Source organism: Triticum urartu, unplaced genomic scaffold, assembly GCF_056163025.1.
Source record: "Triticum urartu cultivar PI428250 unplaced genomic scaffold, HENAU_Tu73 scaffold1, whole genome shotgun sequence".
NCBI lineage: Eukaryota > Viridiplantae > Streptophyta > Magnoliopsida > Poales > Poaceae > Triticum > Triticum urartu.
The window spans coordinates 16,749,073-16,762,339 of record NW_028259461.1 but is presented as its reverse complement, the minus strand read 5'-3'; positions in this window follow the sequence as shown (position 1 = coordinate 16,762,339).

Sequence of the window (13,267 nt, the reverse complement as noted above, 5' to 3'; positions counted from 1 at the left end):
CATAGGGAAGCCCAAAGTGGCTCTATTTCATTCTATTTCACTTCCTAGCACTTCCTATCATTTAATATCCATCCCTTTGGTCTTATTGACATAAGAGATGTCATTTATAGTCTATCTCTTTCTATATATGGAAAGTCAAGAAATTCTCATCGAAACATCGAGAAATTGTGCATATAGAAAACTCTAAAGAAAGAAAAAAAGGAGACCCATGCCATGATTTTCAAATCTTTTCTATTTAGTAGTCTAAGTTTCTCGATGAGGATAATTAATTCGGTCGTTGTGGTCGGACTCTATTATGGATTTCTGACTACATTCTCCATAGGTCCCTCTTAGATCTTCTTTCTCCAATCTTGGATTAGGGAAGAAGGAGATATTCGCGACTACTGGCGATTTCATTATGGGGCAGCTCATGATCTTCATATCGATCTATTATCCACCTCTGTATCTATTCTTTCTTAGCTAAACAGGTGGAAGATCTATCCAATTTGGTTATATTATATCATGGACTCGAAAAACGGATCTGAATTTGACTGAAATGCACGATCTTCACAGGTATCACTTTTCACGATACCTAAAAGGTGGAATAGCGATTTTCGAACCATTTCCTATAAGAGAATGGTTTCCATTACTTTGAGAAATGGATTCTTATATCAAACTATAGCTATTGCATTAAAGAAGAAAAGAAACTAATAGAAGTCGAAGACGCGGAATGATAGTGAATAGAGAGAAAGATTCTTCTGATTTTCTTGTTTCTATCTACTAGACGCCGTAGAGAATTGAGAATTTTCATGTCTTTCAATTCTCGTACTCGTAATTGGAAAGTTATGGAAGGAGACCCATCATTTTGCAATGAAAACAACATATAAAACTCTGGACAATTTCGAAATCAGGCCAAGCGTCTTAATACATATGCAAAAAAATTCATTATTGGCCCACCATTGATTAGAAGATTTAGCTTGTATGAATCGCTATTGGTTTGATACGAATAATGACAATCGTTTCAGTATGTTAAGGATACAGATGTATCCACAATTCATTTAGAGTTACTTAATAGTCTATTTCTTATACCATATCTCTATCCCGTGAAATTCTCGAGCCAAAAGATGGATGCATATGCTGTGTTTCATTTTGCTAAATGATATCAATTAAATGGTGTATCAATTCCATAAATTGCATATAGCAATAAATAAATCAGCAAAATTCTTTCTAATATTTTAGATAGAAGAAACATTTCTTCTATCTAAAATATTAGAAAGAATGTACCCTTCTATCCAAATCCAATTTGCATCGATAAAATAAATCCAAATTCCAGTAGTAGATGAATAATTGCAAATTTGTGTGTGTACGAGATTAGAATAACTTCAAAATAACTGACATAATTTTGTATTTTTCCTGATCAGAAAAATACATGAAAAAGAAAGGAGGTAGAAAAATTTTTGGATTTATGGTTAAAGAAGAAAAAGAAGAAAACAGGGGTTCTGTTGAATTTCAAGTATTCAGTTTCACCAATAAGATACGGAGACTTGCTTCACATTTGGAATTACACAAAAAAGATTTTTCATCGGAAAGAGGTCTACGAAGACTTTTGGGAAAACGTCGACGTTTGCTGGCTTATTTGGCAAAGAAAAATAGAGTACGTTATAAGAAATTAATCGGTCAGTTGAATATTCGGGAGCAGTAATTTAATCGTTCAAATTTTTTTCTTGTTTTATTATTTTTTTAGTAGTCTTATAGTAGTCTTAGATTTTTCATTTTGATGAGCCTCGCTTTGAGGAATTCATGGAATAATCCATTTTCATGGAATAATGAATTAAGGAAGAAAGGATATGAGTCTACCGCTTACAAGAAAAGATCTCATGATAGTCAATATGGGCCCTCAACACCCATCAATGCATGGTGTTCTTCGACTGATCGTTACTCTCGATGGTGAGGATGTTATTGATTGTGAACCCATATTAGGGTATTTACACAGAGGAATGGAAAAAATCGCGGAAAACCGAACTATTATACAATACTTACCTTATGTAACAAGGTGGGATTATTTAGCTACTATGTTTACAGAAGCAATAACAGTAAATGCACCAGAATTCTTGGAGAATATTCAAATACCACAAAGAGCCAGCTATATTAGGGTAATTATGTTAGAATTAAGCCGGATAGCTTCTCACTTGCTATGGCTTGGACCTTTTATGGCGGATCTCGGCGCACAGACTCCTTTTTTCTATATTTTTAGAGAGAGAGAATTAATATATGATCTATTTGAAGCTGCTACAGGTATGCGAATGATGCACAATTACTTTCGCATCGGAGGAGTAGCCGCCGATCTACCTTATGGATGGATCGATAAATGTTTAGATTTCTGTGATTATTTTTTACGCGGAGTTGTTGAATATCAACAACTTATTACACAGAATCCAATTTTTTTAGAGCGAGTTGAAGGAGTAGGTTTTATTAGCGGAGAAGAAGCAGTAAATTGGGGCTTATCGGGACCGATGTTACGAGCTTCTGGAATACAATGGGATCTTCGTAAAGTAGATCCTTATGAGTCTTACAACCAATTTGATTGGAAAGTCCAATGGCAAAAAGAAGGGGATTCGTTAGCTCGCTATTTAGTACGAATTGGTGAAATGAGGGAATCCATCAAAATAATTCAACAAGCTGTAGAAAAAATTCCTGGAGGACCTTATGAAAATTTAGAAGTCCGACGCTTTAAGAAAGAAAATAATTCTGAATGGAATGATTTTGAGTATAAATTTCTTGGTAAAAAACCTTCGCCCAATTTTGAATTGTCAAGACAAGAGCTTTATGTAAGAGTAGAAGCCCCAAAAGGTGAATTAGGGATTTATCTAGTAGGAGATGATAGCCTTTTCCCCTGGAGATGGAAAATCCGTCCACCCGGGTTTATTAATTTGCAAATTCTTCCTCAGCTAGTTAAAAAAATGAAATTGGCTGATATCATGACGATATTAGGTAGTATAGATATCATTATGGGGGAAGTTGATCGTTGAAATGATAATAGATAGGGTAGAGGTAGAAACTATCAATTCTTTTTCGAAATTGGAATTATTAAAAGAAGTCTATGGACTGATATCGATTCTACCCATTTTGACCCTCCTTTTGGGAATAACAATAGAGGTACTCGTAATTGTGTGGTTAGAAAGAGAAATATCTGCGTCGATACAACAACGTATTGGTCCTGAATATGCTGGCCCCCTGGGCCTGCTTCAAGCTATAGCAGATGGGACTAAGCTACTTTTTAAAGAAGATATTCTGCCATCCCGAGGAGATATTTCTTTATTTAGCATTGGACCCTCTATAGCAGTCATATCAGTTTTATTAAGTTTTTTAGTTATCCCTTTGGGATATCATTTTGTTTTAGCCGATCTTAGTATTGGTGTTTTTTTATGGATTGCCATTTCAAGTATAGCTCCTATTGGTCTTCTTATGGCAGGATATAGCTCAAATAATAAATATTCTTTTTCAGGCGGTCTACGAGCTGCTGCTCAATCCATTAGTTATGAAATACCATTAACTTTTTGTGTGCTAGCAATATCTCTACGTGTGATTCGTTAAAATAGATCTTTTTCCTATAAAATCCATTAACTATTTATATTCCTTTTCTTATTTAGTATTTGGGTTGGTAAGTTAAACTAGATAGCTATATGAGTGAAACAAAACAGCTTATAAATTTGTAGTAAAAAGAAAAAATCTCATTTCCTACGTACAAGAAAAAAGTGGAAGTAAACATAAGCAGTGTAAACTCTTTATCCCAAGGTTGATATTTTTTAATTAGTCATCATATCTTGAAGCGGCCAAGAATAAAGGATTCACGATATGGAATTCCATTACTAGAATACTCCTAGTTATTACTATAACTTAATAATCCATAAGAAGAATCCACCAAAAGTTAGTGAAGGGTTAGGAACACTAAAGTACATAAAGGATTAGTAATGGAAAATCTAAAACATTAGAGATTTTTGCCCATAAAAGGAATCATAATAAGGACTTGCAATTTGTAGAAATTATCAAGTAGTACTTTCTTCGGATTCCGATCCAGAGTATGTTCCCATTCACTTGTTAAGGAAATGGCTATCAAGAACGAATTAACCCTTTATCCATTTTTTCTTTTTAAATACCCCCTCCCTGGGGAAAGAAGAATAGTAAAAAAGATATGGAGTGCACTAGAAAAAATTTTCATTATTTCCTTCCTCTATCCATATTCATGCAGAATTGCTCATGAACTAATACCCAACTCTTTCCATTTATTAATTGAATTCCTATAACAAGTAACAAGTGTTTTATTCCAAGATTAAGTTATTACTGAACAAAGAAAAATTTTCATTATATTATAAAGGATGAGATCAATTCGGAAGCGCTTTTTCTTATTCTAGCAGACGGAATTCCTTTGGTCTAATTTAGGACTTTCAAATCTATTTTATTTTATCTAATTCTATCTACGCCCCCGGGGCTAGGAACAAAACAGTCCTTTCCTTTTTCTGATCATAGAGAAGCCGTATGAAGCTAAGGTTTCATGTACGGTTTTGAAATAGCGGTGGGAACTGTGATGTTATCACCGACTATGATTATCTAACAGTTCAAGTACAGTTGATATAGTTGAAGCACAGTCAAAATACGGTTTTTTTGGATGGAATATTTGGCGTCAGCCTATAGGTTTTCTGGTTTTTTTAATTTCTTCTTTGGCAGAATGTGAAAGATTACCCTTTGATTTACCAGAAGCGGAGGAAGAATTAGTAGCAGGTTACCAAACTGAATATTCCGGTATCAAATATGGTTTATTTTATCTTGTTTCTTCACCTAAATTTATTAGTTTCTTCTTTATTTGTAACAGTTCTCTACTTGGGCGGGTGGAATTTATCTATTCCCTATATATCCTTTTTTGATTTTTTCCAAATGAATAAAGCAGTTGGAATTTTGGAAATGACAATGGGTATATTTATTACATTAACTAAAGCTTATTTATTTCTCTTCATTTCTATCACAATAAGATGGACTTTACCGAGGATGAGAATGGATCAGTTATTAAATCTTGGATGGAAATTTCTTTTACCTATTTCCCTGGGCAATCTCTTATTAACAACCTCTTCTCAACTTGTTTCACTATAAATAAGATAATACAATAATAGTAAGAATATTTTCAACACAAAAGCTCTCTCAAACAAGAGAAAGAAACATATCTTTTTCATAGATATTTAGAATGAATATGTTCCCTATGGTAACTGGGTTCATGAGTTATGGTCAACAAACAATACGTGCTACAAGGTACATAGGTCAAAGTTTCATAACTACCTTATCCCACACAAATCGTTTACCTATAACGATTCACTACCCTTATGAAAAATCAATTACACCAGAGCGTTTCCGAGGGCGAATCCACTTTGAATTTGATAAATGTATTGCTTGTGAAGTATGTGTTCGCGTATGTCCGATAGATTTACCCGTTGTGGATTGGAGATTTGAAAAGGATATTAAAAGAAAACAATTGCTTAATTATAGTATTGATTTCGGAGTTTGTATATTTTGTGGCAATTGTGTTGAGTACTGTCCAACAAGCTGTTTATCAATGACTGAAGAATATGAACTTTCTACCTATGATCGTCATGAATTGAATTACAATCAAATTGCTTTAAGTCGGTTACCAATCTCCATAATGGGAGATTACACAATTCAAACAATTAGGAATTCGTCTGAAAGTAAAATAAACAAAGAAAAATCTTCGAATTCAAGAACGATTACTGATTACTAAACTTTGATTTTGTCTTTCTGTTATAAAAATCTAATAATTCTTTATTAAACTTTAAAATTAAACTATAAAGAAAAACGAAAAACTACTGCTTATTGGAAATTATTTCTTATTTTAAATCAGACTAGATTTTCGTGATATAATATAATTTATAACTATAAGTTTATACACAAAAAAATACCCTAATCCTTTTTTCCTTCCTTGAATCCTTTAGTTTTAGTCAGTTCATGAAAAATTTTATACTATTAATTTCTTTTTATCCATAATGGATTTACCTGGACCAATACATGAGATTCTTATGCTATTTGGGGGATTTGTTCTTCTACTAGGGGGTCTAGGAGTAGTATTACTTACCAACCCCATTTATTCTGCCTTTTCGCTGGGATTAGTTCTTGTTTGTATATCCTTATTCTATTTTTTATTAAATTCCTACTTTGTAGCTGTCGCACAACTTCTTATTTATGTGGGAGCCATAAATGTCTTGATCATATTCGCTGTAATGTTCGTAAATGGCTCAGAATGGTCTAAAGATAAGAATTATTGGACTATTGGAGATGGGTTCACTTCACTCGTTTGTATAACTATTGTTTTTTCACTAATGACTACTATCCCAGATACGTCGTGGTATGGAATTCTTTGGACTACAAGATCAAACCAAATAGTAGAACAGGGTCTCATAAATAATGTTCAACAAATTGGAATTCATTTAGCAACCGATTTTTATCTTCCGTTTGAACTCATTTCCATAATTCTTCTAGTTTCTTTAATAGGTGCAATTACTATGGCTCGGCAATAAGAAAACTTAGAAAAAGTACAAATTATAAGAATTGCAAATCTAAAATAAATAACTAAAGAATCACAATTTTGATTTAGTAAAATCCATCTACTGCCAACAAATACCTCCTTTTTTTTTTTTTTTTTTTTCTTTTGTTGTGTAATTGTTCTATTGTAATTAATTGAATCGGTTCAATTCTTGCCCTCATATTGAAATGAATCGAGATTGATAAGGAGTTAGTTAATGATGTTTGAGCATGTACTTTTTTTGAGTGTCTATTTATTTTCGATTGGTATCTATGGATTGATCACAAGCCGAAACATGGTTAGAGCTCTAATATGTCTTGAACTTATACTGAATTCAATTAATCTAAATCTCGTAACATTTTCTGATCTATTTGATAGTCGCCAATTAAAAGGAGATATTTTCGCAATTTTTGTTATAGCCCTTGCAGCTGCTGAAGCCGCTATTGGACTATCCATTCTTTCTTCCATCCATCGTAATAGGAAATCCACTCGTATCAATCAATCTAATTTATTGAATAATTAGACTTTTGAATAATTAGACATAGAATCCTCTAAACAAAGGCGCACATATTAAAATAAATAGAAATCAATACTATTTTCTTAGTATTATTTGAGAATATCCATTTTTTTTAGTAGATTATTGCATAGTATTCTTTTTCACTTAAATGAATTTTTGTATTTGTAATTCATTGATATTGCAATTTGAATATTGCAATAATTTATATTGAAAAGACGATAGCCAATTTATTGGCTAATTCGAATTCGTCTGTACAATTCGTAAAATTCTTTCTTATTTCTTATTTATTGTTGAAATCCAAAATTAAAGTCTCTTGGCTCTCTTCACGCTTTCTCACAAACAGATTAAAAAATAGATTTTTTTTTTTGAAGTTTGGATAAACCATTGCTTCGTCTGGTGTCTACAATACATATGACTCATTATAGTACTAATTTCATTTTTACCAGATCGAAAAATTTTATGTTGAAAAGAAAAATTTATAGATCCAATGTCACATTCCGTAAAAATTTACGATACATGTATAGGATGCACTCAATGTGTACGAGCTTGTCCAACAGATGTATTAGAAATGATACCCTGGGATGGATGTAAAGCCAAGCAAATTGCTTCCGCGCCGAGAACCGAAGATTGTGTGGGTTGTAAGAGATGTGAATCTGCCTGCCCGACAGATTTTTTAAGTGTCCGCGTTTATTTAGGGCCTGAAACAACACGTAGCATGGCTCTATCTTATTGATACGTTACAAAAAACTTCACTCGAATCGTCTGATTCCTCTTTACCGAAGAAGCCTGTGCTCGAAATAATCGAGCACGGGCTTTTCTGGTCAAAACGTATCTTGTCTTTATCACTTTATCATGAGTTATTTTCCTTGGTTAACAATACTTGTTGTTTTGCCGATATTTGCAGGTTCATTAATTTTCTTTTTACCTCATAAGGGAAACAAAGTCGTTAGGTGGTATACTATATCTATTTGTTTATTAGAATTCCTTCTAATGACTTATGCGTTCTGTTATCATTTCCAACTGGAGGATCCCTTAATCCAATTAAAGGAGGATTATAAATGGATAGATGTCTTCGATTTCCACTGGAGATTGGGAATCGATGGACTTTCATTAGGATCTATTTTATTGACAGGATTTATCACTACTTTAGCTACTTTAGCAGCTTGGCCAATTACACGGAATTCGCGATTATTCTATTTCCTGATGCTCGCAATGTATAGTGGTCAAATAGGATTATTTTCTTCGCGAGACCTTTTACTTTTTTTTATCATGTGGGAGTTAGAATTAATTCCTGTTTACTTACTTTTATCCATGTGGGGGGGGAAGAGGCGTCTATATTCAGCTACAAAGTTTATTTTGTATACTGCAGGCGGTTCCATTTTTTTCTTAATCGGAGTTCTGGGTATGGGCTTATATGGTTCCAACGAACCAGGATTAGATTTGGAAAGATTAATTAATCAATCATACCCTGCAACCTTGGAAATACTTTTATATTTTGGCTTCCTTATTGCTTATGCTGTCAAATTGCCGATTATACCCCTACATACGTGGTTACCAGATACCCATGGGGAAGCACATTATAGTACATGTATGCTTTTAGCGGGAATATTATTAAAGATGGGAGCATATGGATTGATTCGGATCAACATGGAATTGTTACCTCATGCTCATTATCTATTTTCGCCCTGGTTAGTAAATAATAGGAGCGATCCAAATAATCTATGCAGCTTCAACTTCTCTTGGTCAACGAAATTTCAAAAAAAGAATAGCTTATTCCTCTGTATCTCACATGGGTTTCATAATTATAGGAATTGGTTCCATAACCAACATTGGACTCAATGGAGCTATTTTACAAATATTATCCCATGGATTTATTGGTGCTACACTTTTTTTCTTGGCAGGAACCGCTTCTGATAGAATGCGTCTTGTTTATCTCGAAGAACTGGGGGGAATATCTATCCCAATGCCTAAAATTTTTACCATGTTTAGTAGCTTTTCAATGGCTTCTCTTGCCTTACCAGGAATGAGTGGTTTTGTCGCAGAATTAGTAGTATTTTTTGGACTAATTACTAGTCCAAAATTTCTGTTAATGCCAAAAACACTAATTACTTTTGTAATGGCAATTGGAATGATATTAACTCCTATTTATTTATTATCTATGTTACGCCAGATGTTCTATGGATACAAGCTATTTAATGTTCCAAACGCAAATTTTGTGGATTCTGGACCACGAGAACTCTTTATTTTAATCTGTATCTTTTTACCAGTAATAGGAATTGGTATTTATCCAGATTTTGTTCTCTCCCTATCCGTTGACAGGGTAGAGGCTCTCTTATCCAATTATTATCCTAAATAGGTTTGCTTTTTTTTACTCGTCTGCTCTATTAATGCAGAAATAAGTAAAAAAGTATATAATGCAGAAATAAGTAAAAAAGTATAATTAGATCTATCTCGAATTTTTGAGAACCCTTTGATAAGGCGTTCAAGGGGTTCTCAAATAAAACATAAAAGTAAAAACCTTCATTTCATGAAGGTTTTATTTTATGTAATCATTTAGGTGTTAATGTAAACGAACCATAACTATGTAAGCCTATTCCTAATAGATTTATACCAAAATAACAAATCCAAATTATAAGAAATCCTATCAAAGCTATAAGTGCAGAATTCGTACCCTTCCAATTTGGATTTGTTCTACTATGTAAATAAATTGCGAATATGGTCCAAGTAATAAATGCCCAAGTTTCCTTAGGATCCCAATTCCAATAGGATCCCCAGGCCTCATTAGCCCATACTGCTCCACAAAGAATACCTACGGTTAAAAGGGTAAATCCTAGGCTAATGACACGATAACTCCAAGAATCCAAACGCTCCGTTAATTGATATTTGTAATAATTTGGAAATGAAGGGACAGAGGTTCTTTTTAAAGCACTTCTTTTTGCATAAAAATATTTAATATCACTAAAGAAAAATGTTTTATTTAAAACATTTTTTTTCTTTTTAGAAAAGAAATGGAAATTATTTCGAAATCTAATGATTAGAATAGCGGCAGATAATAAGGATCCGCACAAAAGAGTTGCATAGCTTAATAACATCATACTGACATGCATCATTAACCACTGAGATTGTAGAGCAGGTACTAGTATCGTGGATTGATGCATTTCAGTTAAAAGACCCGATGTGGCAAAGCCTTGCGTTAAAATAGTACTTGGCGTAGTTATTGTGCTTAAATCATTTTTAGAGTTCTGTATTTTAGGAATGGTATGAAGAATATACAGGGCCCATGAAAGGAAGATCAATGACTCATATAAATTACTTAATGGAAAATGTCCCGAGGAAGCCCAACGAGAAACTAAGAATCCTGTTATAGAGAAAAAAGTAACTATCATTCCTTTTTCTGACGAATCGCGTAATCCTCCAAGTTCACGAACTAATAAGGTTATAAAATGAATCGTAATCACAATTGAAATCGTTGAGAAAGAGATATGAGTTAGTATATGTTCTAAAGTTGCAAATAGCATAAGGGGAAGGTCCCATTACAAAATTGTAAATTTCGAATTGATTTCTAATCTATTGTATTCTTTTTCAAGAATGCCGCCACTCGGATTCGAACCGAGATGCTTGAGCACTGCTTCCTAAGAGCAGCGTGTCTACCAATTTCACCATGGCGGCTAACTTCAAATAATAGGTAACTTAAAAGAATAATAGCTATTATCTTGGGAATCGTCGATATTGGGAAAGTCCATAAAATTTAGGAACATTAGAGTTTTCATTAAAATAGACTTCGTTTGGTAGTATCGTTTCCATTTTTTTTTTTTACAATAAACTCTTGCTTTGCCCAATAGAAACACAAACACTGCTTGAAAGAGTTGGAACTTCTTTTTTCTAACTTGCAATTATAGAACTAATTTTTTCTAATTAATTTCCCCTTTACATTTTGAAAATTCTTTCAATACAATGAAAAAAATCCAAAAGGGTTTCTTTTAATGATGAAATTAAAATAAAATGGATAAATAGAAAAGGCTTTTTGGATTTTTTAAAAATTTCTAGAATGAAAGTCTTTATGCTCTTATTAATAAGATTTACTAACCTTATGATTTTGGAGAAGATAGGTGGAAGTTGTAAGTCCTATTGTAAGAATACTCCACTTTTCATAATTTTCCTAATAGAATATGAGGATTCTATTAGGAAAATTATGAAAAGTTCATTGATAGGAAAAGAATACTTAGCACACAGTATACCAAACAAAACTTTTTTTTTCTTGTATATATAAGATAAGAGGGGTTTTTTGTTCTAAGAATATTGTACCGAGTAATTCGACACATAAAAGTACATTCAAAGAAGAATCCAAATTATTAAATAATTGGAATTCTTTTTTGATAAGTCAATTCATATTATTCCAAAATCTTATTATTTGTTTGTTGCCCAGAAAAACCCTTTGGTTTTGGATGCTCATTACCGCTCGAAAATGATCTTGATTTTACTAAAGAATAAGATTGTACTATGGAAAAATAAGTCTTTTTCTTCCAAATATTTTTACGAATACGCTTTTTTGACATTGAAGTACGTTTTTTTGGAACTGCCATTCAAAAAGGAAATTACTTTTTTCTAGTTGTATGTGAAAGACATCTATTGCTGCAAATCAATCCTTCTTTCTTCTTTTTATTAGTATTTATACTTAGATACTGAAAGATACTTAAATTTTGAATTATTTTTTACTTCATTTTGTCTAATGCGGATAAGACAACAAGAATTTTTTAACATTTTTTCTTTATATATTTTATACTTTTTTTTTAATAATATAGAATATATAGAAGGGTTTCTCATTTAAATCTATTTATATCTATTTATATATCAAGTATACTCCATATATAGATATATGGTATGGAAGCCTATCCCCCATATAAGATAAGACGGGGGGATAAAAAGAAGGGAAAATGAAAATAGTTAATTAAGTTCAGAATGGTATTCCATAAAGGAAAGGAATTCCAATCAAAACAAAAAATACTGAGTCTCTTAAACAAGACATTCTAAAACTTAGGTAATTTATAGTCATTAGAATTTTAGTTCTATATGAAGTAAGGACTATTCGATAATTTCTTATAAACATAGGTTTTCATTGGAATTCACTCAATCAGTTAATTATGGAACAAGAGAGCTGTTTCATCTTTGTTTTAAAGAAATATAAAAATGAATTATGAATAGAAAGTAAAATGATTCCACTTTTTTTTTTTTATTTTTATAAATATCTTTATTTAGTTAATAAAATAACTTCGTTACCTAGTTATTTTATTAACTTTTTTAATTTAACCAACTAAACCCATTCTTAATTTTTAATTATTTCAATGAGATAAATTTTGGAAAAATTAAGAATTTCAGTATTTTTTCTTATTCTTTTTATTTATTCTTTCAGAAAGAGATAAGAATTGGTTTGGTGAATCGGAAACAATTTTATAGAAAAATTGAAGTAAAAATTGAAGTAAAAATTGCAATTTCTTTTCTTATGGAACATACATATCAATATGCATGGGTAATCCCTCTTCTCCCACTTCCAGTTATTATGTCAATGGGATTTGGCCTTATTCTTATTCCGACAGCAACAAAAAATCTTCGTCGCATATGGGCTTTTCCTAGTGTTTTACTCTTAAGTATAGCTATGGTATTCTCAGTTCAACTGTCTATTCAACAAATAAATGGAAGTTCGATCTATCAATATCTATGGTCTTGGACCGTCAATAATGATTTTTCTTTAGAATTTGGATACTTGATTGACCCACTTACTTCTATTATGTTAATACTAATTACTACTGTAGGAATCCTGGTTCTTATTTATAGTGATGGTTATATGTCTCACGATGAAGGATATTTGAGATTTTTTGTTTATATAAGTTTTTTCAATACTTCCATGTTGGGATTGGTTACTAGCTCCAATTTGATACAAATTTATTTTTTTTGGGAACTCGTGGGAATGTGTTCTTATTTATTGATAGGCTTTTGGTTTACACGACCAATCGCAGCGAGTGCTTGTCAAAAAGCTTTTGTAACTAATCGTGTAGGGGATTTTGGTCTATTATTAGGAATTTTAGGTTTTTTTTGGATAACAGGTAGTTTAGAGTTTAGGGATTTGTTCAAAATAGCTAATAACTGGATTCCTAATAATGGAATTAACTCTTTACTTACTACTTTGTGTG